The 22721-nt window shown below is 43.7% G+C and overlaps 2 protein-coding genes across 11 annotated transcripts in view; both read left to right on the top strand.

The window, feature by feature from the left end:
* Positions 1 to 22721, top strand: part of LOC311426489 (uncharacterized protein) — a gene marked incomplete at its 3' end in the record, with an annotated part of 324836 nt that overhangs the window by 586 nt on the left and 301529 nt on the right. The window lies entirely within an intron of this gene.
* The window catches only part of LOC311426558 (mothers against decapentaplegic homolog 2-like), a 55031-nt gene continuing 45352 nt past the window's right edge, over positions 13043 to 22721 (top strand). The window contains exons 1-3 of one of the 10 annotated variants that reach the window (XM_084502982.1): positions 13240 to 13256; positions 21086 to 21202; positions 22598 to 22684. The gene's annotated coding sequence lies outside the window, so the exon portion shown is untranslated. Of the gene's footprint in view, positions 13068 to 13156; positions 13257 to 13931; positions 15926 to 17220; positions 21203 to 21249; positions 22685 to 22721 lie in introns of those variants that run through there. The other 9 variants (XM_084502986.1, XM_084502983.1, XM_084502987.1 and 6 more) reach the window with 9 other exon arrangements.

Below are 22721 nucleotides of genomic sequence, written 5' to 3'. Positions count from 1 at the left end.
GACCAAGCCAAATTCAGCTTCTCACTGTCCTGTCAGCAGGCAGGCTGGGAGGAGGGCCGGACTGCTCAGGGTTAGGTTGGGCATCGGACAGCAGGTGGTGAGCAATTGCAATTGTGCATCACTTGTTTCGTACACATTATTACTAGTAGTACTATTATCATCATTATTGTTATTATCTTCTTGTTTTTATCTCAACTCACAGGCTTCACTTTCCCATTTCTCTCTCCCATCCCAGAGAAGGAGGGGGGGGAGGTGAGCGAGCAAACACAAACCTGGAAGGATATGGAATGGGATTTATTTTCATGGCTGCCTGGTGGACCATGGGTTAAAAGAGTGTTATTTTTATTGTTATGTGGTGTAATGATGTTATTGTTTATACCTTGTATGATACCTTGTCTTACATTATTAATACACCGGGTGATAAATAGTACATTGGTAATAACTTCATTAAAAAAAGAAGGGAATATGTCAATTATGATGCTTAAGAATTGGACCCTCCAAGAACAAACTGATGAAATCCAATTATTAATAACAGAAGAGACACGAATTGGGGATATTAAAAAGAAGATAAGGGATTGTGAGGAATGTTTTAACAGTTCGTGTCCATAAAGAACAATTCTGTTTGAATCCTGTCTGCCTCTGGGCCCTGCACTGGCAATTCAATTCTTGAACCACAGCTGCAGTGTGTCCCAGTCTCCCCCTCATTCTAGTCAATTTATCACTCCTTAAATTTATGAACCTGTTTGCTTTTGTTATTCCGGACTTCTATTTCTAACACTGCTATAGATGTGTCTGTGAATGGCTGGGGAAGAATGTTTTAATTACTCGTGAAGCTGTTTGTGTTTGATGTCTGGGAGTTTCAGAACAACTGATAACAACTAGTGACTGTTATGGGATACTATGTGGATCTTTGGTATCTGGTTAGGGGGGCCGAGAGATAAAGAGGAAGGAGAAAGAAGCTGAAGGACGGCTGGGAGACAAGATTTGAAGAGAATGTTCTATAAACTTGGTATGGTGCCAAGTAAGTACAAAGGGGGAGAGGAAGACTACGAGCCTTCAGCATGAAAGACCCCTAGAGACCCCCAGAAGAGACCCCCAGAGGAGACTGCGCATGCTCCAGTAGGAGGGACTGCACCCCGGAAGCTAATTTTAATAATCAATTTTTTTAGAAGTAGTAATGAATATGTATTAGTCTAGGAGCATAAAAATCAGCTGCTTGATGTAACTGGTGGAGTGGAGACTCCCGGTGCACCCAGCGCTGTTTGCTTACCTCTATTCCTTTATATTCTTTCAATAAATCCTATTTTTTTATTTAATCCTAATTTGAATCCTGAGCCATTTATAACAATATGTATAGGCATACTCGGGTTTGGTATGTAAAAGCAATGTTCTGTATATTTAGAAAGTTTGATGTTTGTGTGTGTGTGTTGGTAGAGTGTAGACTCCCCGCGCACCCAGCGCTGTTTACTTGCCTTTTATAAATATTCCTTTTATAAATATTACTAAATTCAGATTGAGTTGAGACTTCATTTATAACAACTCCAATTAATATCCCTGCAGCAGATGAAAATATTACCCAGATAACCTTGTCACAATTGTGAGAGGCCCGCTTACCCTTCTCCTGCTTCTTATACAGTCATTAGCAGGTCCGTCCTGGCTCCCAAAACTGGGATGCAGCTGTAACCTCGGATTTGCTCAATCTGCTCCCAAGATTGCTAGCGGCTGTTACATCAGTCAGCAAATCCCCCTTGACCACTCCATTGGTCAGCCTGTAGGGTACCCTCCTCCCTTACGGGGGCTACGCTGCAGGCCAAATGTCTCTGCGCCATTTACCAGCTGTCCCAGCCACACGTACGACTTACAGGCTCTTCCTGTACTGTTACACATACCATTTGTCCACAGTCCAGCAGGCCGTTGTCTGCCCCTGCAGTGAGCGGCTGAGAAGCAGAGTTCCTCCAGGGAATTGTGGCTGGCACGCACTAGGATGTCCGTGGCGTGGCCACTCCTGTGGGCAGGCAGAGTCTCATTCTCCTCTTCATTACTGATTCAAAGATCGAAGCCGAAATTTCTAAGTGACGAAGTATCCTTTATTGTCAGCGCTGGATGCACGGGGGATCCTTCCACCTAACATGCATGTTCGAAGTAACAAACTATCTCATACTTATACAGCAAAACAATGAATATTCAATTAATGCTTATACATATTCATTACCTAAACCCGCCTACTCTTGCTTCGTATGCTAATTAGCTTATCAGTCCTTGCGCTTGCGCAAAGCCTCCCAAGAATTGTGGGCTGGGGTCTTCAGGACGTGGGCAGTGGTCTTTGGGAGGAAGACCGTAGGTCTTCCTCATGATGTACTTTTCACCTTTTGCTAAAGAATGCCAAGTTGGCTGAATCAGTTGTTTTCCAAGCTGCAGGAATGCCGAGTTGGCTCAAGTTATCTCAAGTTTCAGCATAACTGAAAGTTGACAGATAACAAGATGTTGTATATTTTTTTCTCATTATATTTTAACTACAAGATTTATTCTAACTTAAAGTGAGTTTATACAATATAATTCCCCCCTTTTCTGGAAAATCTAGTAAATTCTTTTACTTAATATGAAAATTTTTCTTCCCAGTCTTTATGATATGTACCCCTCAATACCTTGCCATGCACGTTTGTCAAGGAGACTAACATGGATATTCATTGTAACAATTTCCAATTCCAAACAAGTAATACAAAAGACAATATTAAACTTATACCAACTAATATCAATAAAACAATAATTGGGTGACTCAATGTGCTCAAAATCCCAGGAGCAGTTGGTGACCATCCAAAGAGTGTATCCCAATAGGTGTAGGTAATAACTTATGATACATTGTGGTGTTAGTCTTGATCAACTGATGGGATACCACTGGTGCCAAATATAGAAAATCACACCCGACGATTCTAACAAAGTTACAAATACAAAAATTAGAATGACTTTTGCTATGGAGAGTTATGTTCTCTTGATCTACTTCTAGAAAATCACAAGCAGTTCTTAAACACACACAGATGAATTTCAAAGTGGCAAACACCTTGCTCCGTGTCAAGACATACATCCTGAGCATCAATTGTATTACTTTCACAAATAAATCCTTGTTGTTCCCAAGTAACACATGATTCTAGATTTACAGACTGCCATTTCCCATTCTCCATCCGTGCCCATGTTCTATGCTCTGAAGGATAAAGCACTGTCTTCTCATGGTTTAATCCTAGTGCAATGATCGGGTGGATAACATAAACTGTGGCATTACATATAGTAAGCATGAAGGCAGTAGCCATGCAAACAATGGGATCATAGGTAAAATTTACCAGGGTCCTCCAAGACTGGAACTTCTTCTCAAAATCATTGGCATTGTCCCAAACAATCTTTCGGACTTCAGCCGGAAAAATGCCTTCACTTCCTTCCCTAATAATCAGGGCAGCCGTTGCCTGCAACCATAACTATGCTTGCATACAACCAAGAGCTAAAGATACATTATCTTGAACCATACTAAGTGCATCTATTATTAGTTTGTGGTCTTAGTCTTCAGCCTTTTCCCATCTCGGTAACACCTTTGAAACTTGCCATTGGCTAGTTCCCAATGCCAATAAGGATGATTGTAAGGGTTGTTTTAGTTTTGTCAAATCACTTGTTGCTGTGGCTAGCTTATTCATTAATATTTCTGAATCAATTCCATTTAAAACTCCTAACCCTGTTCCTAGCATTCCAGTTAAGTCTCTTCGTGTCCTGCCCCTGAGGTGTGCTTGCTTTTGTGACCATATTGTCCAGTCTTCAAATGATGTCTTTAGGAAAGGAGAGCAGGCTGTTTGAACTGCCGAGACGTTAATTTGTATTAGCAATTCAACATGCTTGAGAGACCATTCTGGATTAAATAACAATTGTTGTTGGCCCGTGTTCCTTACTACATATGGGCCTGTTTCATAAATTTTGGGTTCCAGTTTGGTTGGGGGTGGGGCATAGGTTGTAAAGGGTCCCACTGCTGTAGGAAGTGCAGCATATATTGTAAAATTTAATATGAGGCCCTCACCCTCCTTGATTTTGAACTTTTGGCTGATTACTACATTCTGTGTTAATGTAAAATTATACCAACAATCTAAATTACCTGGGCGGATACAACCTTCTCGTTGGCCATTTTTGGAAATCGGTTTAACTAAAATCCCCGTTATTTTCTCGTGGGTCGTTCCATTAATCATTTGGCACCCTATTTTAATTTCTTCCCCTGTGGTTCTTTGGTGTGTCCACTCTTCCCCTAATTTTCGCCATTCTGATAGTGTATATAAATGGTTACCATTTGTTCGCCAGATGATCATAACTGCTAACTTCCATTAATGCTCTTATCATCTGTTGTTACGGCTTCGGTCCAAGGCCACTCCCCATTCTCTATTATCGTAGAGGCACCTTCTTGAATCACAATTACAACTATAAGCCATAGAAACAAAACAATTCTATCAACAAAATTTCTGCCAACCATATTACCAAATACTCCCAACCTTAATGTCCTCATTTTGTTCGACTAAGCTTTAGTTTCAGTTCATCGTCACCTGGCGTTACTTTCCAGCAGGCTTCTGGAGCTTTCTTTACTCGGGAATAGTGGATCCAAGCGGCTTGTTCTCTAATCTTGATAGCAGTATGAGTTGTCAGCAACACTTGATACGGTCCATTCCATTTTTCTTCTAGGTGTTGTCCTGAAAACGTCTTTACATATATAATCCCCGGGCTTAAAGGGGTGGATTGGTTGATCCAACCCTCTAGCCCTGGTCCCTAACACAAATTAAGGTACTTTATTTAATTGTTTCTGACGTTCAGTTATATAAGCATATAAATATTCTGATCCCAACTGTGTTAGATCCTCTCCACTAAATAGAAATTGATACATCCTTCCATATAAGATTTCAAAGGGACTCAAATTCTCTTTTGTTCTAGGTTTAACTCTGATTCTAAGTAATGCTAAAGGGAGGGATTGAGGCCATAACAAATTAGCTTCTTGTCCGATTTCAGCTATTTGTTGTTTAATTAAATTGTTCATTTTTTCTACTTGTCCACTTGCCTGCGGTCTATAAGGAGTATGCAGTTGCCAATCTATCTTTAGAATCTTTCTTATCTGTTGTACTTCTTGCGCACAAAAATGTGAACCTCTCTCAGAAGACATTGCTACTGGAATCCCAAAGCGTGGTATTATTTCATTTAACAAGACTTTAACCACTTCTCTTGCTTTGTTTGTTCGACAGGGAATGGCTTCGGGCCATCCTGAAAACGTGTAAGTCAGAACCAGTAAATAACGATACCCCCTTTTCTAGGGAGTTCTGAAAAATCAATTTGCCACTGTTGCCCCGGATAATTTCACAGAATCACAGAATTTCTAGGTTGGAAGAGACCTCAAGATCATCGAGTCCAACCTCTGACCTAACACTAACAGTCCCCACTAAACCATATCCCTAAGCTCTACATCTAAACGTCTTTTAAAGACTTCCAGGGATGGGGACTCCACCACTTCCCTGGGCAGCCTGTTCCGATGCCTCACAACCCTTTCGGTAAAGAAGTTCTTCCTAACATCCAACCTAAAGCTCCCCTGGCGCAACTTAAGCCCATTCCCCCTCGTCCTGTCACCAGGCACGTGGGAGAATAGACCAACCCCCACCTCGCTACAGCCTCCTTTAAGGTACCTGTAGAGAGCGATAAGGTCGCCCCTGAGCCTCCTTTTCTCCAGGCTGGACAAGCCCAGCTCCCTCAGCCACTCCTCGTAGGACTTGTTCTACAGGCCCCTCACCAGCTTCGTCGACCTTCTCTGGACCCGCTCAAGCACCTCCATGTCCTTCTTGTAGCGAGGGGCCCAAAACTGAACACAGTACTCGAGGTGCGGCCTCACCAGAGCCGAGTACAGGGGGACGATCACCTCCCTAGCCCTGCTGGCCACACTGTTCCTGATACAAGCCAGGATGCTGTTGGCCTTCTTGGCCACCTGAGCACACTGCTGGCTCATATTCAGCTGACTATCCACCATCACTCCCAGGTCCTTCTCTGCCTGGCAGCTCTCCAACCACTCATCTCCCAGCCTGTAACTCTGCTTGGGGTTATTGCGCCCCAGGTGCAGGACCATGCACTTGGCCTTGTTAAACTTCATGCAGTTGACCTCAGCCCATCGGTGCAGCCTATCCAGATCCTCCTCCAGAGCCTTCCTACCCTCAAGCAGATCGACACATGCACCTAGCTTGGTGTCATCTGCAAACTTACTGAGGGTGCACTCAATGCCCTCATCCAGATCATTGATGAAGATATTAAAGAGGACCGGCCCCAGCACCGAGCCCTGGGGGACGCCACTAGTGACTCGCCTCCAACTGGACTTGACTCCATTCACCACGACTCTTTGGGCCCGGCTATCCAGCCAGTTTCTAACCCAACGAAGCGTGCGCCAGTCCAAGCCAAGAGCAGCCAGTTTCTTGAGGAGAATGCTGTGGGAAACGGTGTCAAAAGCCTTGCTGAAGTCAAGGTAGACCACATCCACAGCCTTTCCCTAATCCACCCAGCGCGTCACTTTGTCATAGAAGGAGATCAGGTGCGTCAAGCAGGACCTGCCTTTCATAAACCCATGCTGACTGGGCCCGATCGCCTGCTTGCCCTGCAAGTGTTGCGTGATGACTCTCAAGATAATCTGCTCCATGAGCTTCCCTGGCACTGAGGTCAAACTGACAGGCCTGTAGTTTCCCGGGTCTGCCCTCTGGCCCTTCTTGTAGATGGGCGTCGCATTTGCTAGCCGCCAGTCAACTGGGACCTCCCCCGATAGCCAGGACTGCTGATAAATGATGGTAAGCGGCTTGGCCAGCTCCTCTGCCAGTTCTCTCAGTACCCTTGGGTGGATCCCATCCGGCCCCATCGACTTGTGCACATCCTTTACCGATTATTCTAAATTTTATTATATTCTTGGTATTGGGGTTATTGTGTAAACAAATGCTATGTTGTTGAGTTACTTGTTTTATCGTTGTATATAAATTTCGTCCCACTAATGTCTGACTCAGGCTCTTATGCAATGTGTTAGCTCCTGTCGTGGTTCTGCTCGAGTGGGCATCCGAGCTCCACCACAGCCACTCTGTCACTCCCCCTCCTCAAAGAGGAATGGGGAGAAAATACGATGAAAAGGGCTCAAAGGTTGAGATAAGGACGAGAAGATCACGCAGTAATTATTGTAACGGGCAAAACAGACTCTGCATAGGGATATAGTAAGATTTATTGCTCATTACTAACAAGCTAGAGAAGTGAGAAACAAAGGAAAGAAACCAAAAGCACCTTCCCTCCCCATCCACCCTCTTCCACCTCCTCCCCCTGAGAGGCACAGGGGAATGGGGGTTATGGTCAGTCTACAGCGCTTCTTCTCTGCCGCTCCTTCTCGGTCACTCTCATCCCCTGTGCTGTGGGGTCCATCTCACGGGATACAGTCCTTGATGAACTGATCCAGCATGGGCTTCCCACAGGCAGCAGCTCTTCCAGAACTGCTCCAGATATGGGTCCGTACCACAGGGTCCATCCCTCAGGAGAAAACTGCTCCAACCTGTCTCCCCTACGGGCAGCAGCTCCTGCCAGGTCACCTGCTCCTGCGTGGGCTCCTCTCCACGGGCTACAGGTCCGGCCCGGAATCTGCTCCGGCAGGGGTCTTCCACAGGCCGCAGCCTCCGTCGGTGCAGGGCCACCTGCTCCACCGTGGTCTCCTCCATGGGCTGCAGCGTGGAACCCTGCACCACCATGGTACTCCATGGGCTGCAGGGGGACGTCCTGCTTCACCATGGTCCTCACCACAGGCCGCAGGGGACTTCTGCTCCGGTGCCTGAAGCACCTCTCCCCCTCCTTCTTCACTGCCCTTGGCGCCTGCAAGGCTGTTCCTCACTCCTCTCACTCTCCCAGTTGCTGTGTGGCGCAGTGTTTTTTTCCCCTGTCTTAAATCTGCTCTCACAGAGGCACAAAACGACATCGCTTATTGGCTCAGCTCTGATCAGCAGTGGGGCCCTTACCAAACATGGGGCAGCTTCTAGATCCTTCTCATAGAAACCACCCCTATGGCCCCCTGCTACCAAAACCTTGCCATGTAAACCCACTACAGCTCCCCAGTGTGTTTTATTGTGTTCTGTAAGAACTATGAGCCATGTCAAATTAGAGGGTATTATTATGCGGTTATCTTTTAAATATACCAATCCATCTGGTTTCATTTTACCTTTCAAATCTTCAATTAATTTTAAGTCTTCTTTTGTATAATTTGGCTTTTGGTTCATGTATATAGTTTGGATTTTACCATCTGGTATCAAAGACAATGCCTTCACCTCAATTATTTCAGCTGCCCGTTTAGCCTCCTGATTTGCCAATCGATTTCCAATTTCAAAATCGGCGTTCCCCTTTTGGTGTCCCCGACAATGCATGATAGCTACCTTTTCTGGTTGTTTTACAGCCTCTAACAATTTTAAAATTTCTTCAGCATGTTTTATCTGTTTTCCCTGAGTGGTCAGCAGTCCACGTTCTTTCCAAATCGCTCCATGAGCATGTACCATGCCGAATGCATATTTAGAATCTGTCCAAATATTTATTTTCCTTCCTGCTGCTAGTTCCAGTGCTCGCGTAAGAGTAATTATCTCTGCCTTCTGGGCGGACGTTCCAGGGGGTAATGGTTTGGACTCGATTACCTATTGAGTGGTTGTAATGGCGTACCCTGCCTTATGTTGTCCTTGTTTCACAAAGCTGCTTCCATCAGTATACCAAGATTCATCAGCATCTTCTAAAGGTTCTTCCTTAAGATCGGGTCGACTAGAATACACAGTCTCCATTGTTTCTATACAATCATGGGTTATGGGTTCATCCAGAGTTCCGCTAAGGAAAGAAATTGGATTTACGACGTTAGTGACCACAATTTCCACATCATCTTGTTCTACTAATATTGCTTGATATTTTAAAAATCTCTGTGGTGAAAGCCAATGGTTTCCTTTTTGTTCCAAAACTGCTGAGACCGTATGGGAAACTAACACTGTCATTCTCTGTCCCATTGTCTCGTTTATAGGGACCCAGTCTTTGTGCTAGTGCTCCCAAAGCTATCCCTTGTCTCTCATGAGAGAACAACCAAAAGGGTTTCGAGAGATCCGGTAATCCCAAAGCTGGAGCTTGCATCAGTTCTCATTTAAGTTGTTTAAAGGCTTTTCGTGCTTCTCCAGTCCAGACTAACTTTGACTGATTACTCTTTATCAATTCATATAGAGGCTTTACCATTAGTCCATAATTATAAATCCAAAGGCGACACCAACCAGTCATTCCTAAAAAGGTTCGTAGCTCCTTTACCGTTTGGGGTTCTGGAGGCCGGCAAATGACCTCCTTACGTTCAGTTCCTAGTTCTCGTTGTCCTCCCGAAATTCCAAATCCCAAGTAGGTCACGCGTTGTTGAACCAGCTAGACTTTCTGTTGAGAGACTCGATATCCATTTAAACCCAGAAAATTAAGGAGACTTATAGTCCATTGAATACAACTCTCTTTAGTCTCGGTAGCTATTAAGAGATCATCTACGTATTGTAACAAAGCCCCTTCAGTGTCCGGAGGTATCCAAGTTTCAAGTTCCTTTGCTAATTGGTTTCCAAAAATAGTGGGGCTATTCTTGAATCCTTGAGGTAGCACTGTCCACGTAAGCTGTGTCTTTCTGCCTGAGTCAGGGTTTTCCCATTCAAAGGCAAATAGGTTTTGGCTTTCAGTGGCTAAAGGTAGGCAGAAGAAGGCATCTTTTAAATCCAGTACGGTAAACCAGACTTGACTATTCTTTAATTTAGTCAAAGTATAAGGGTTTGCCACTACTGGATGTATATCCTCGGTGATCTTATTTATGGCCCTCAGATCCTGAACTAGCCTATATCTTTTTCCATCTGCCTTTTTAATTGGCAATATGGGTGTATTGTATTCTGATTCACATTCAACCAATAATCCATACTGTAGAAATTTATCAATTATCTCTTTAATTCCTTTCCTATCTTCTATCCTCAAAGGATATTACTTAACCTTAACGGGTTTCTGTCCTGGCTTTAATTTAATAATTATTGAGGTCACATTTTTAGCTCTTCCATGGACTTCAGTGGCCCAAACTCCTGGATATACTTGATCTGTGATCTCTAAGGGTATTTCACTTTTAAGGTCAGTTTGTATTAGTGCCAAGCTCAACACATTTCTTAGTTGTTCTTCTCCTATCCTTAATTCCATTTTCCCTTTTTCAAAGACAATTTCTGCTTCTAATTGTTCCAACAAATCTTAACCAAATATAGATTTTAGAGATCCAGGTAGGTATAAAAACCTATGTGTCCCCATTTGTTTCCCTAACTTGTACTTCAAAGGTTCACAAAAATAAGCCTTTTCAGGTTGATTGGTTGCACCTTTTACCCTAACATAATCATTCCATAAAGGCATTAATGCTTGATTTAGAACCGAATATGTTGCCCCCGTATCAATAAGAAATTTCACTTCTGTTCCTCCCCTAGCTTCATTATAACCAGTGGAGGATCCACTAGGTAGATTCCCCAGGTCCCCATTATTCCTGTTGAAATCAGAGGCCTATGATTACCCTAGGAAAAGGCTAGTCAATTTGTCCTCCCAAGCCAGGTCCAAATCGTTTTTGGTTTTTTTCTCTTTTTTTTTTTTTCCATTACATTTCAGAGTTGGTCCAGAAATTCCATAGGGGTTTCTCTTGGACCTTGTTGGAAGCATATTCTCAATTCCCAATTCATTCAGATTTTAGTATTTACTTAACTGTTCATAATTTTCGTAATAATTAGGGTCTCAGTGGGGGTTGGTCAGGGGAATGTAATTGTCCACAGTTCCCTGAGCAATCCCATCGGCAATCTGAGCTCACACATGAACTCAGGTTGTTTTAAGAGTTAACTGCTTTTCTGTTTCCATGACAACTCTCTGGGACCCATCATGATCCCTTTGCCCCAGAGGGCTAACACCCAAGATTTTAAGGTCTCAGCCCCGGGCTGAGGCAGAACTATTAACATTCCTACATCCTCTTTCCCTGCTCATTCAACTTCAAACACCTTTAACACCTTCAACAACCCTTTTAACACTTCCTTTATCTTTCTCCAGCCTGTACTTTTCTCATGCCAGCACCAAAGGCTCAGTCAGGGGCCAACTTAATTCCGTACCTTTTCCCTCCAAGATGCTGAAACAACATCAGTATACAACATTCCATCCTATTTTCTTTCTCGAAAACAACATTGACTGTAGCAAAGTATTAAAGTTTCAAGTTCCATTAAAAGGCCACTTTTCTCCACATTCCAGCTTATAAAGCGGCCACCACCAATTACAATATTTTATCAATGTTTTCCTGTTCATACTTCCACCAGCAGATCCTCCAATATCCTTCCAATGACTCAAAACGCATCCTAAAGGGCTGTTCTTTAAAATCCCACCAGTTTGCCTTTCTCCCATTTTCCCAGTTCACACTTTCAGAATACACTTATCACTTACAAAATGCAGCACGCAGGTATCTTTCTATAGCAACGCCACGAACCTACTATTATTACCAATAATATAGCCAAAATCACAATAACAATAATCAGAGTCAAATTCCACATGCAATAAGTCAGAAAACTGAAATAAGTAACTCTGTAACAAATGAACCTTATTAGCAAACTTGCCAGGTTCCAAACGGCAATTGAATGCCAACAAAATCAAACGTATACTTAAGGTGCTAGCCACAAAAGTATACACCACCCTGCAGAACTTTTATCTTCCGACTTATGGGCAGTTTCAAATGACCGGTCTACCAAACAAACAAACCAAAACCAAAATAAAGAATACTGTCACTTACAGAGATGGGATCCTTGTCTGCCTCTGCAGTGATCCGTTGAGTCAAGGAGTCCCTCTGGGAAATCCCGGGGGTACCCTAGGGAGTCCTATTCCCAGCGGGTCCTGCAGTCCAGCAGAGAGGCTGTCCCATCTGGGGTGCCAGATTGATTCAAAGATCGAAGCTGAAATTTCTAAGTGACGAAGTATCCTTTATTGTCAGCGCTGGATGCACGGGGGATCCTTCCACCTAACATGCATGTTCGAAGTAACAAACTATCTCATACTTATACAGCAAAACAATGAATATTCAATTAATGCTTATACATATTCATTACCTAAACCCGCCTACTCTTGCTTCGTATGCTAATTAGCTTATCAGTCCTTGCGCTTGCGCAAAGCCTCCCAAGAATTGTGGGCTGGGGTCTTCAGGACGTGGGCAGTGATCTTTGGGAGGAAGACCGTAGGTCTGGGGACTGCTAAGATCAAGTTGCCTGCAACTTTACACCATAACAGCAGACGAAGTGGTGTTATGGTTTATGGGTTTTATGGGTAGTTTAACACGTTTTATATGTGGTTTACATCCATTTGAGTATGAAGCAGGTGCTATGGGTGCAGGATTGCATCCCCCTCCTGCCTCAGCCTCCTGATGGGCTGCCATGGCTGGCATCTGCCCTCCTCCCATCCTCCAAAGGATGGTGTTTCGCCTTCCCTCACCCAAGGAACATCGATTTGGCTCTGCCACTCGAAGGCAGGTGGCCAGGGACTGCCCTATGCTGGGCCGGTCTCAGGCCCTGAGATAATTTCTGTCGGGAAGGAGGGCACTACTTTTTCTCAGCTCCCACCCGTTCCCATGTGCGGAAGGTTACAGATTCGAGCGAAGTAACTCCCACATCACACTTCCAGTGCGCCTGCGCGCCTGCAGGTCACGCAAACGCCGTTGCGCCGTTCCGGTCAAGCTCTCCTAGCGGGCACATCGAGTGAAAAGTGACAAGGAACGGAGCCAATGAGCGGCGTCACACCACCAGAGGGGCCGAGTCTCGCGCCCTCTCACCCCTCCCCATCTCCCGTTCTCTCCCTGCTTTTGTCCCCCCGCCCTTCCTTTGATTCGCTTTCTCGACCCGCCAATCGCTTGCGGGAAGGGGGTAGGGGGCGGGGTCTTTCCACCGCCCCCCAATCTCCTCTCCCTTTTCCCTTGAACGACGTATTTGCGGGCCATCGCGCCACCTCCTCTCCCAGCCGCTGGGGTGGGCGGGCCGAGGCTGCGACCATTGGGGGCGGGCGGATCGAGGCTACGACCAATGGGAGCAGGGGGGCGGTGCTGAGGGAGGAGGGTGGTCGCGCAGCCAGCCGGGGAATAGGAGGTTTGGCCTGGGTTCGTCGTGGGGGGTTGGAGCTGCTGGGGTTTCCGTTTTGTTGCGGTGTGAGGGGATCGGGTAGGGCCTTACTCCCTGGCCTGGGGTTTTTCTACCCCCCCCGGCGCGGAGCTGAGCTGGGTCCGCGGGGAGCCGGGAGGGGAGCGTGGGGAGCTCCTACAGCGGGGCCGTGGCGTGCTGCTGCGGGGGTGGAGCGGGGAGGGGAGCCGGGTGCTGTCCTGCGGGCTCCGGGTGGTAAAAGGGGAAAAAATCGGGTGTGTAAGGAGCCCTTGCTAGCTGGGGGCCAGGCTAGTTTGAGGCTTCTCGGCCGCTCGTTGCGGTGCTTGGCTGCCAGAAGCCCTGTGTGTTCTGCTCACCTTAACGCACCAACGGGTGGGCTGGAGGAAAAGTTCTCGCCGGGTTTTCCAAACGGGGGTTTCTGGAAGTGCTTCAGCCTGTTGTTGTTGCATGTCGGGCTCCTGTTATCGTGGTCAGAGATGCGTGAGCTTCCATCGATAGCAAGGAGGTGGTAATGACAGCTTATTAGGAAGGAGGCTGCACATAACTGCAGGTTTGGCTGATCGCAGGTGTGATACTTTTTGCCTGGAGAGCTGTGCTTTCAAACTACTTTGTGGTGTTACATCTATGAGGCTGACCTCTGTAATGAGAGGCTGGTTAGGCTTTGTTCTGCTCTCCAGACTGAGGAAAAAAACCTGTTGTTAAGGTGCTTTTTGTTTTTTTTTAACAAACAAGGTTACTGTTTAGACTTTCCTATACTTTATCATAGTGTTAGAGCTTCACTTGTGTGGTATATGAGTCCATCTTTTGCCATGTTTATTCAAAGGGATAGCTTTAAAATGTAAGGGTTTACAAACTCCTGTGTCTTAAAGGGGCATGAGAATGTAACTAAATGGGGGTAGCTGAAGTTGCCAGACCCTCCCCACCCTGCTTCATTTGCTTAGCACTGTCATGATAAAAGATAGCATTAACTGTAAGTCCCCTTGAAAAAGAGGAAAGGGGAGGTTCTTAGTTGAGGTGGCTTAAGCTTCGCTTAAGTGTGTTCTTTGGGTTATCTTCGTTGGGATGTTTCCTATTAAGATATTTAATAGGATAACTTGGTAGTTGTGTGGTTTAGACTTGGACTATGCCAACAGACATTAAAATGAGCAAGAGGGAGGATTCAGTTCTCTTTATGGAGGAATCTGGTCATGGGTAGTATAATCTTGGAGAATAGTTAGCTTTCCTGAGATTCTGTTTGACCATAATAATAATAAAAACACAATTGAAAAAATGAGCTTAAAAAAAAACCAACACATTGGTCTCTTAACTGATCTTTTTTTCCCTCCACCTAGAAGCTAGGTGTGTGAGCAAAATCAAATGAGCTTGAGTTGCACAGGGAATCTCCAAATGAAAGGCCCTCCTAGGTGTTCTTACTTGATCCTGTTCTACTTGATCTTTCAGAAGTGTTGAGCACCAGTTGATATAATTGAGTTCATTGGAGCTTAAAAATCTGTGCTAGTGAACGAAAATTTAAAAAACAAAACTTTTTTCCATTTCTGATCCCTTTCCCAGAAAAGTACTGGGAGAACAGACTTTGTAGTAGGTTCTGGATAGCAATGAATCCAAGCTCTGTTTGAGACTGAAGAAAATTCCTAGGTTTTGATTATATAAAGAACAGTGTGCAGAATTTTAATTATTATTAAAGGTATTCTGTAGTTTTCAAATGTATTCAGCACTGCCTTAATGACTGCATGTAAATGCCCTGTAATTGAAAGCATCCATTTATGGGCCTACCTTGTTAAGTGAGCTGTAAATTCTGCTTTTCAGATTGTGGCTTAATGATAAAAGTCATTCAATCCAAACTGGTTGTGAATTGTACTGAGAGGCAAACAATACCTAAGCTTACTTTGCCAAAATACTTGTAATTGTTGATTTGTTAAACAGAATTGCTGCAGGTCATGCAATGGGATTATTTATTTATTTATTAAACAGAATGGAGAGCACAGGCAGCCCTGTGCTCAGTGCTCTGGGCTAGAAGAAATTAGCCACTGCAAAAATTCTTACTAAACGATGCTTTCAACTTCCAGTAGAGTAACCGTCTTATAAAGAGAAAGGTATTGTTCCAGATGACTTCTTATTGTCATTGTGTGTTTGACAGCCATAGTGTGAAGTAAGACCAAGAAAGAGACTGCAAGAGCAGCTCCCGGATCTCCTATCAGCGTAGTCTAGGGCTTGAGTTTGATTTAATTAAGCTGGAGTGAGATGAGCATAATGTAAGACACTTCAGTGTGCAGTGAACATGAAGGGGAGCCTGGCCTGTTGGAGAAACACTTGTTGATGTTAGGCTGGTTTGGAAAGTCAACTTGCATTAGTTAATTACTAAATGTGCTTGTGTGTTGTTTAATGGAGGGGGGGACGTGCTAAGTTATATGGCTAGAAGCTGAACCAGGTACCTGCTTTTTGGTTTGGGGACTACCTGTCAGCTTTACCCCAGCAGTATTTACTTTCCAAAATAATGAAACTGACCTTTGTTGCACCTGGGCCATTTTAATCAAAGCAAATAAGGTGAGAAGAGGTTAAACTATTGTGGTTTGGAATGTTCCTTTTGGTGCTTTTGTGGCACTACTGAGGTTTTCCAGTTTTGAGGAGCAATGCTGTGAGTTCATAACTAGGAAGGATGTGGAAAACGTTTGCTGCTTTGCAGGGACAAGTGAATCGGCTGACTGTAGTTTTGGCAATATTCCTCTCAGGTAATTCTAGGAGAGTTGCTAAAATATGTCAGTCCTATTAGTTTAATTCAAAGTCAGTGAAGTTAGCATCTCAGCTAGTTATATGCAATTTTAGTGTGTTATGTGAATGCATGTGTTGCTTCCAATGTGCTAATTTTCTAATAGCAGTAAAGCTTTTTGTTATCTTATCTGGCTGTAGCTTGCAGTAGTCCTTAGTAATTGAAGAAAAATTTAGCTCCTGAAACTTTTCTATCATTTTGTTGCTTGCTGTGCTTTAACCCGGCTGGCAGCTAAGCTCCACACAGCTGTTTGCTCACCCTCTCCCCTCCCTCTTTGGGATGGGGGAGAGAATCAGGAAAATGGAGCTTGTGGGTTGAGATTAAGACAGGAAAAAAAAAGATGGTAATAGTACTCTTACTAATAATGTGTATGAAACAAGTGATGCACAATGCAATTGCTCACCACCCGCTGACTGATGCCCAGCCTAACCCTGAGCAGCTGCCACCCCTGTCTGTTGTTCAGCATGACATCAGATGGGATGGAATACCCCTTTGGCTAGTTTGGGTCAGCTGTCCTGGGTCTGTCCCCTCCCAGCTCCTGCTGCACCCCCAGCCTGCCCACTGGCAGGACAGAGCGAGAAGCTGAAAGGTCCTTGGTTTGGTGTAGGCACTGCTCTGCAACAATTAAAATATCAGTGTGATATCAGCACTCTTCTCATCCTAAGCCAAAGCATAGCACCCCACCAGCTACTAGGAGGAAAACTAACTCTGTCCGAACTGAAACCAGGACAGTGCTTATTTTAGTTCTGCATATGAGAAACAAGAATTTTCTTGTTTGATTCATAATCAAACTTTATGAAATGAGTAAAAGGAAAAAGTCTACTTTGAAAGTAATTCTCTCCTTAATGAGCTATATAAAGACAAAAGTTCTACAGAGTTTCAAGATGCATTGCAATACTAGACCATAAGAAACTTAAAAATTAATGTGCAAATTGAGGCTGTAGATTGGCACACTGCAAAATCCTAATTCTGAAGCTGTCCTGAAGGGAGAACTTCCTTTGCTGCTGCCACAAACAGCCTGCCTTGAACTTCAATTCTTGTCAAAGCTGAACCTGGACCTTGGTTTTGCTTTTGGGAGCCTGGGCCATCTCGAGCCCCTCTGGAGGGAGTGCTCTGGAGCCACTCTCCCCTGCTGGCCTAATTGGCTGGGAAGCTCGGCTGGGGGGTGGATCTGGGGGCAATGCTCAGCAGGGCTGCATTCCCCTTCCCCCAGCTCTTTGCCTGCACCGAGGCAAAAAAAAAAAAAAAAAAAAAAAAAAACACCTCAATGCCCAACAGCTGGGAAGGAAGTACTTAAAGCTGTCCCACTCTGGCCTGAATACAGGGAGAGAAGCTTGTGTTGTCTAACTTCCATGTGTGGTTGTTCTTTGGAAATGTATGTATGCACAGCAGGCTCAAGCCTCTCCAGTATGATGAAACCAGGTGTCTTTAATACATGTTTGAGGGAGAAGAAGAAGGCATGAACCCCCTGGAGTCTCAAAAGACAGGTTTTGTAGGGGTTGTGGGTATAGTGGCAGCAGTAAAGTGTCTTCTCCTGTCTGTTTTGCCAAGTTCTTTAACTAGAATGCATTCTGTCTGAATGGGAAAAAGTGATGTTGAATTTTAGTTTGAACACTATACAGAATTCAGGTTTCCTGCAAGTTGACATCATTAGCATTGAGGAAAACTTTCTCAGGTTCTGCTGAGAATAAGCTGCCTCATTGTTTGGAATAACACTGTTTCAAGAATTCAGAAGCAGATCGTAAATTAATTTTGTTTTGCTTCTGTTCATTGTGAGATGAAATACTTGCTTTATTGTTTCTCAAAGTTTTTCACTGTTGATGACCTTGCATTAATGTGGGTGACATACAGTACTGCCTAACCAATGCACTCTAAAGCGTCACATCTCAGTACTGGTTAGCCTAACATAGGGTGTTGATGCTGCTTTAAATAGACTGCCTCAATTAATGTGCTTACTCTGGAAGAACTAATGCCACAGGGAGACGTGAAGGAAAAAGGTGGATATTCCCTCCTCTGAGATATGTGAGGCACTGTACACTTGATGAAATTGGTATAGAATCTCCAAATTCCAGGTTTAATGGAAAAAAAAAAATGTATCTTAAAAATACTTCAAAAATGGGACTAAAACTGGAAGGAAATGAACTTGTAGACTTTTTCAAATGCTACAAAGGATTTTCCTCAATCTTCTTTCCTCAGGAGTTTAACTTCTGTCCTCTTTATTCCAGAAGAGCACTTGAAAATGAGATTCTTCTAAGCCAGAATACTTCCAGTAAAACCAGGAGAGATCCCATTTCTTTATTTCAAGTTTAAGATAAATAAGCAGACTGATATGAAATATGTTGCATAAGGCTTTAGAATAAATTAGCCAGAAATCACTTGATATTTTTGGTAGTACCAGTGTGTTTATAATAAGTTCCAGACACTCAGGAAAGGAAAACTTCCCTTGAAGACTTTAGTCTGCAAATGTACTGCCCTTAAGGTTTTCCTCCTCTTTTATGCTTAGTTATTTCTGGGATTGTGGGCTTAATATTTAATCCGTGTTCCAGAGAACCACAGCAGAATGGAATAATAACAGACATCACTCAAACTGTGATTTCACAAGTTGCCAACTGTTGTGTTGACCTGCTATAGAAACGTGTGAGAGGAAGCAGAATATACTATGGGGGCAGAGATGAAACATACCACAGAAGTTAGGCAATCTGTACATTTTCCAGTTTTAATCTGTTGGGTATAACAGTGTGTGCTCCTTGTGTGCCAGCAGTCTGACACTTGTACCTCTCTTTTAAGCTCCTTGAGTACTCAAAGCTGTGGTTTTAAGGCACAACCCAGGGAATGTGGAAAGGGATGACATAGTGATAGCTTTCTGCTGTCACGTTTCTGCCATCATACTGATAGCTCAACTACAATTGAACTCAAAGGGGTCTTGGAAATTTCCATGTAATTAGAGTCCCACTACATTGATATGTTGTAGTAGAAATAGTATGTGGACAGGTAAAATATAACATTTGGGCTATGGTGTTGGGCATCAGTGGAACAGAACAAGCAGTGGAGAGGCAACACAAAGAACGAGTGGTGGGAAGCATGTGTAAGGTCCTTAAAAAGCAAAGGCCCTAAATAAGTTGTCAGTGTTTGGAGGTGGCTGCCTGTGGACTACAAGGAAATAATAAGGAAAAAGCATTATTATGTGTTTAGCCTGTATTTAATCTGCAGCTGTTATAGCAACGTGGGAATATTGCTTGTGGTGTTGGCAAATGTTTTCTGGGTCCGTTTGGAGAAAACATATTTTGTGAATGAAGGAAGTGTGCAAGGAAAAAGACTACAGGAGGGTTTTTACCAAGAGGCTGGTGTCAGCAGTGACAGTGTGCGAGTGATGCTTTGGCAACAAAGATCAAAACTCCTTATATTCCTATGTCAGTTTGAAAGCAGAAGTTACAGGTGGTAAATCGAAATAGGGTTTTCTGGTCAAAAAAGAGCTGTAGTAGTGACTGCTGAGCCTGTTGGTGCAAGTCTGATGTCTGGGTTTCTCCTGGTGGACAGAGAAAGAACCCAGTGCAGATATAGGGCTGCAGAGCAGCCCAGGGGCAGATTTTTGAGCTGCTGCCAGATGTTCAGCAGCACATGTGCTGTCTGTCTTCTGTCTGCAAATTGCTCGAGGTATAAATCTTTGTGCTTTTTCTTGTAATGCTGATGTGGAGAGCTTTAGTGTACTGTTACTGAAAAGATGTTAGCTGTAGTTTCGTGTAACTTCTCTGTGGTCTTTAGATCACTCCCTCTGCTATGCTTTTCAAGTGCTTGTAACTTAATTGGAGAAGGAAAACTTCAGGCTTGGCATCTGTCCAGGGGAGCTTTCCAAACTATGTGAGCAGTGTTCAGATATTTTATTTGCCACAAAAGGCTGACAGTACTATGTGGGAGGGACGTGATTCAAATGTACAGAATCACAAAGCTTGTGGACAAGATGAATGCAAACAGTTCTTCAGCAAAGCTTGCACAAGAACAAGGGGCACAGTCTGAAACTCAGAAGAGATCAAAACATCCAAAAATACTTCTTTAAAAACTGGATGTTAAATTCTGGTGCTGTCTGCCACAAGGGGCAGGTTCAGGAAGTGGTTAGATGAATTCATGGACAACAGGTCCATAAATAGCTGCTACAGCAATTTTAGATGAAGTGTTATGGAGGGAACAGACTCTGTAAACCAGCAAGGCTCATGTGCTGGCCTTGGATAGCATATCCTTTTGCCACTGGTGGAGATAGGACATCAGGCTAGATGCACCATTCTTTGGACCCATTAGGGTATTTCTTTACTTCATTGTTGCTTTTTCCTTGCATAATTTAGATTCATCTGACCTTCAACCTAATTGTGCAGTGTGCTTCCTAGTGCCTCCTCTAGGCATGGAGATGGGTGCAACTTTTTGCATAAGTTAAACTGGTTGAAATAGTCTCCTATGAGTAGTATTCCTCACAGTTGGCTGAAGTACTGAGATGAATCAAGTCTTGCCCTACTTGGGTCATGTTTTCTCTGCTTGGCCTTTGAAAGATAGCAGGGCTGTAACTGGAATAACTTAATGAAATTCTTACTGTGCTCCTGGCAAATCCTTGATGTGGTGTAGCCATAGTTAAAAGGCAGAAGTTAAAGCCTCCCAGAATCTGTCTGCAGCTGTGGTGTATGTTCTTTTAAAATCAGCTGGTAAGGTGTGAGAATCAGTGTAATAAAGGACTTGGTGCGGATATCCCATTATCAAACAAACAAAACTTTCCTGTAGAAACAGCCATGGGGTAGCAGATAAACCTGTGCTTTGTGGAAACATGTACAGAAACTAGTAAACATTGATGTGAGGGAGCTGGTTAAAACTAAGTAAAATATCTGGAAAGTTTTGATCAGTTAGGTCTGAACTGACAGACTTCTGAAAATGGATAAAGGGAGATTTTTGCCTCAGAGCGTGGCAGAAAAATGTGAGTTGAAATGTAATAGGCTTTTGAAACGTATAGGCTTTCTAAACTTTTCCTGCTGCAACACTTAAATCTTAGTCAATGCGCAGTTAAGCAGAAATGCAAGTTGTAGTCTTTCTTTTAAGAAAGCGAATACAGGAAATTATACATAGTTCAGTGATATCTTTTAAGGGAAAGAATACTGCAAGACTGGATACCTCACCTTAAGGGGTGTTGTAAAGCTGAAAATCAGATAAAAACATTGAGAATGCCTCAAGGGCCTGGAAGAATAGGCAATTTACTGTGGTGGTAAGTATGACCCTTCTGAAGCTTGTGCTTCATGAGGCTGATAATCAAGGGAGTATTCTGGGACACTGAAAGGTCAAATTTGAAGCAAAAGAACAGGAAATGCTTATCTTGTGTGTCAGTGAGCTCCGTAAACTTGAGGAGAATTAGCATGTGGATAAGCAATAATATTGGTACTCCATTGCCTGTATCTGTCAGCACTGAATGTAGTATTCAGATATTAAACCATCAACTGCCAGTGTTTGAAAGTGTGGGCTTTGCAGCAAAATAGGCTATCATCCTTTGGTTTGCTCCCTTTGAATTTCTTGCATCTGAAGCATTCAGTGTTGGCCGTGCTCGGAAGCTGAAGTCTCAGTGATGAAGTTCAGAGTAACTGCTGTCCCAGGTTACGCCTTGTGCAGCTGGTCCCCTTCCCTCTTTTGAAAACCATGTGCAAGTGTTTCTTAATGCGGCAGAGGCTGTGTGAGCCTCCCACTTCACCTCTGGAGCCACTCGGGGTACTGGATTAGGGCTCTAAGGGGTTTACTCCTGGCCCTGTGAACAGTTCAGAACATGTGGAAAGGGGAGCAAGACTGCTTAATGTGGCTGTGCCACCAGAACAAATTGTCATTACAGTACATGTCTGGGTTGCATTTAAAGAGCTAGAGGGGATGCTAATGCTAGTGTTGAAGGCCGGGGCTGGAGGAGAGTCTCCATCTACGCTCTGTATCTCAGCCAACATTAGCATGGGTCCTTACAGTACTGGGTATGAGCTGGCGCAACTTGGTAGTGGGGAAGGATGTTAACTCAGGAAGAAAACATGATGGTTTTTGTTCAGCTACCTGAGTCTTTGGGGAGAGGTATTGCTGTTAGTGCATAGGTGGGACCACGGAGAAAAAAGGAAGGAGACCTGGGCTGCTTGTGGCTGGAGACTCTTTAAGAAACTGTAGCCTGAGTATCCTATTCAGTGTTTAATCTGAAAATGTTGGATATTGGGTTTATTAGTCTTGTTTTCTGTAGTCAGGGCTACAATGTAATGCTTTTATAGTCTGATGTATTGGCCACAATTCCCTAATAATTTAACGCTTTTGAAAGAATTAAAGCTCTTTTTGTGTTATAGTTTTGCATGAAAACGAATGCCTTGATTTAGGATAGGTTATTTGAATCACTTCCATAAAGTGACTGTTTTTATTCTCAAGTCCCTGTTAATCAGAACCTCAATCTCCATGAGCCTGAACCACTACAATCCTTGCTTTGGTCATATTTTCAGGTGATCTCAAAAGCCGCTTCACTGAGGTGTAACTTAGTTGAAACTCTAATGTCCTTCCTACTGAATACTCTGTTCCATGGAAGTCAAAAAGTTAAGATTTAAAGCTACCTGTGGAATATAATTTAGCTTTTGGTGACTTGTCTTCACAGTTTCAGCAAGAACCAACGTGATAAAGCATGAATTACCCAGAAATAATGTAGCCTGAAGTATCCCAAATGAACCATGCTGTTTTGCAGGTAGGAAACATCAGTTAGGTGAGGCTGTATGTTTTGA

The sequence above is a fragment of the Aythya ferina genome (assembly GCF_964211825.1).
Source record: "Aythya ferina genome assembly, chromosome: W".
Lineage (NCBI taxonomy): Eukaryota > Metazoa > Chordata > Aves > Anseriformes > Anatidae > Aythya > Aythya ferina.
This window is presented reverse-complemented; position numbering and strand designations above follow the sequence as displayed.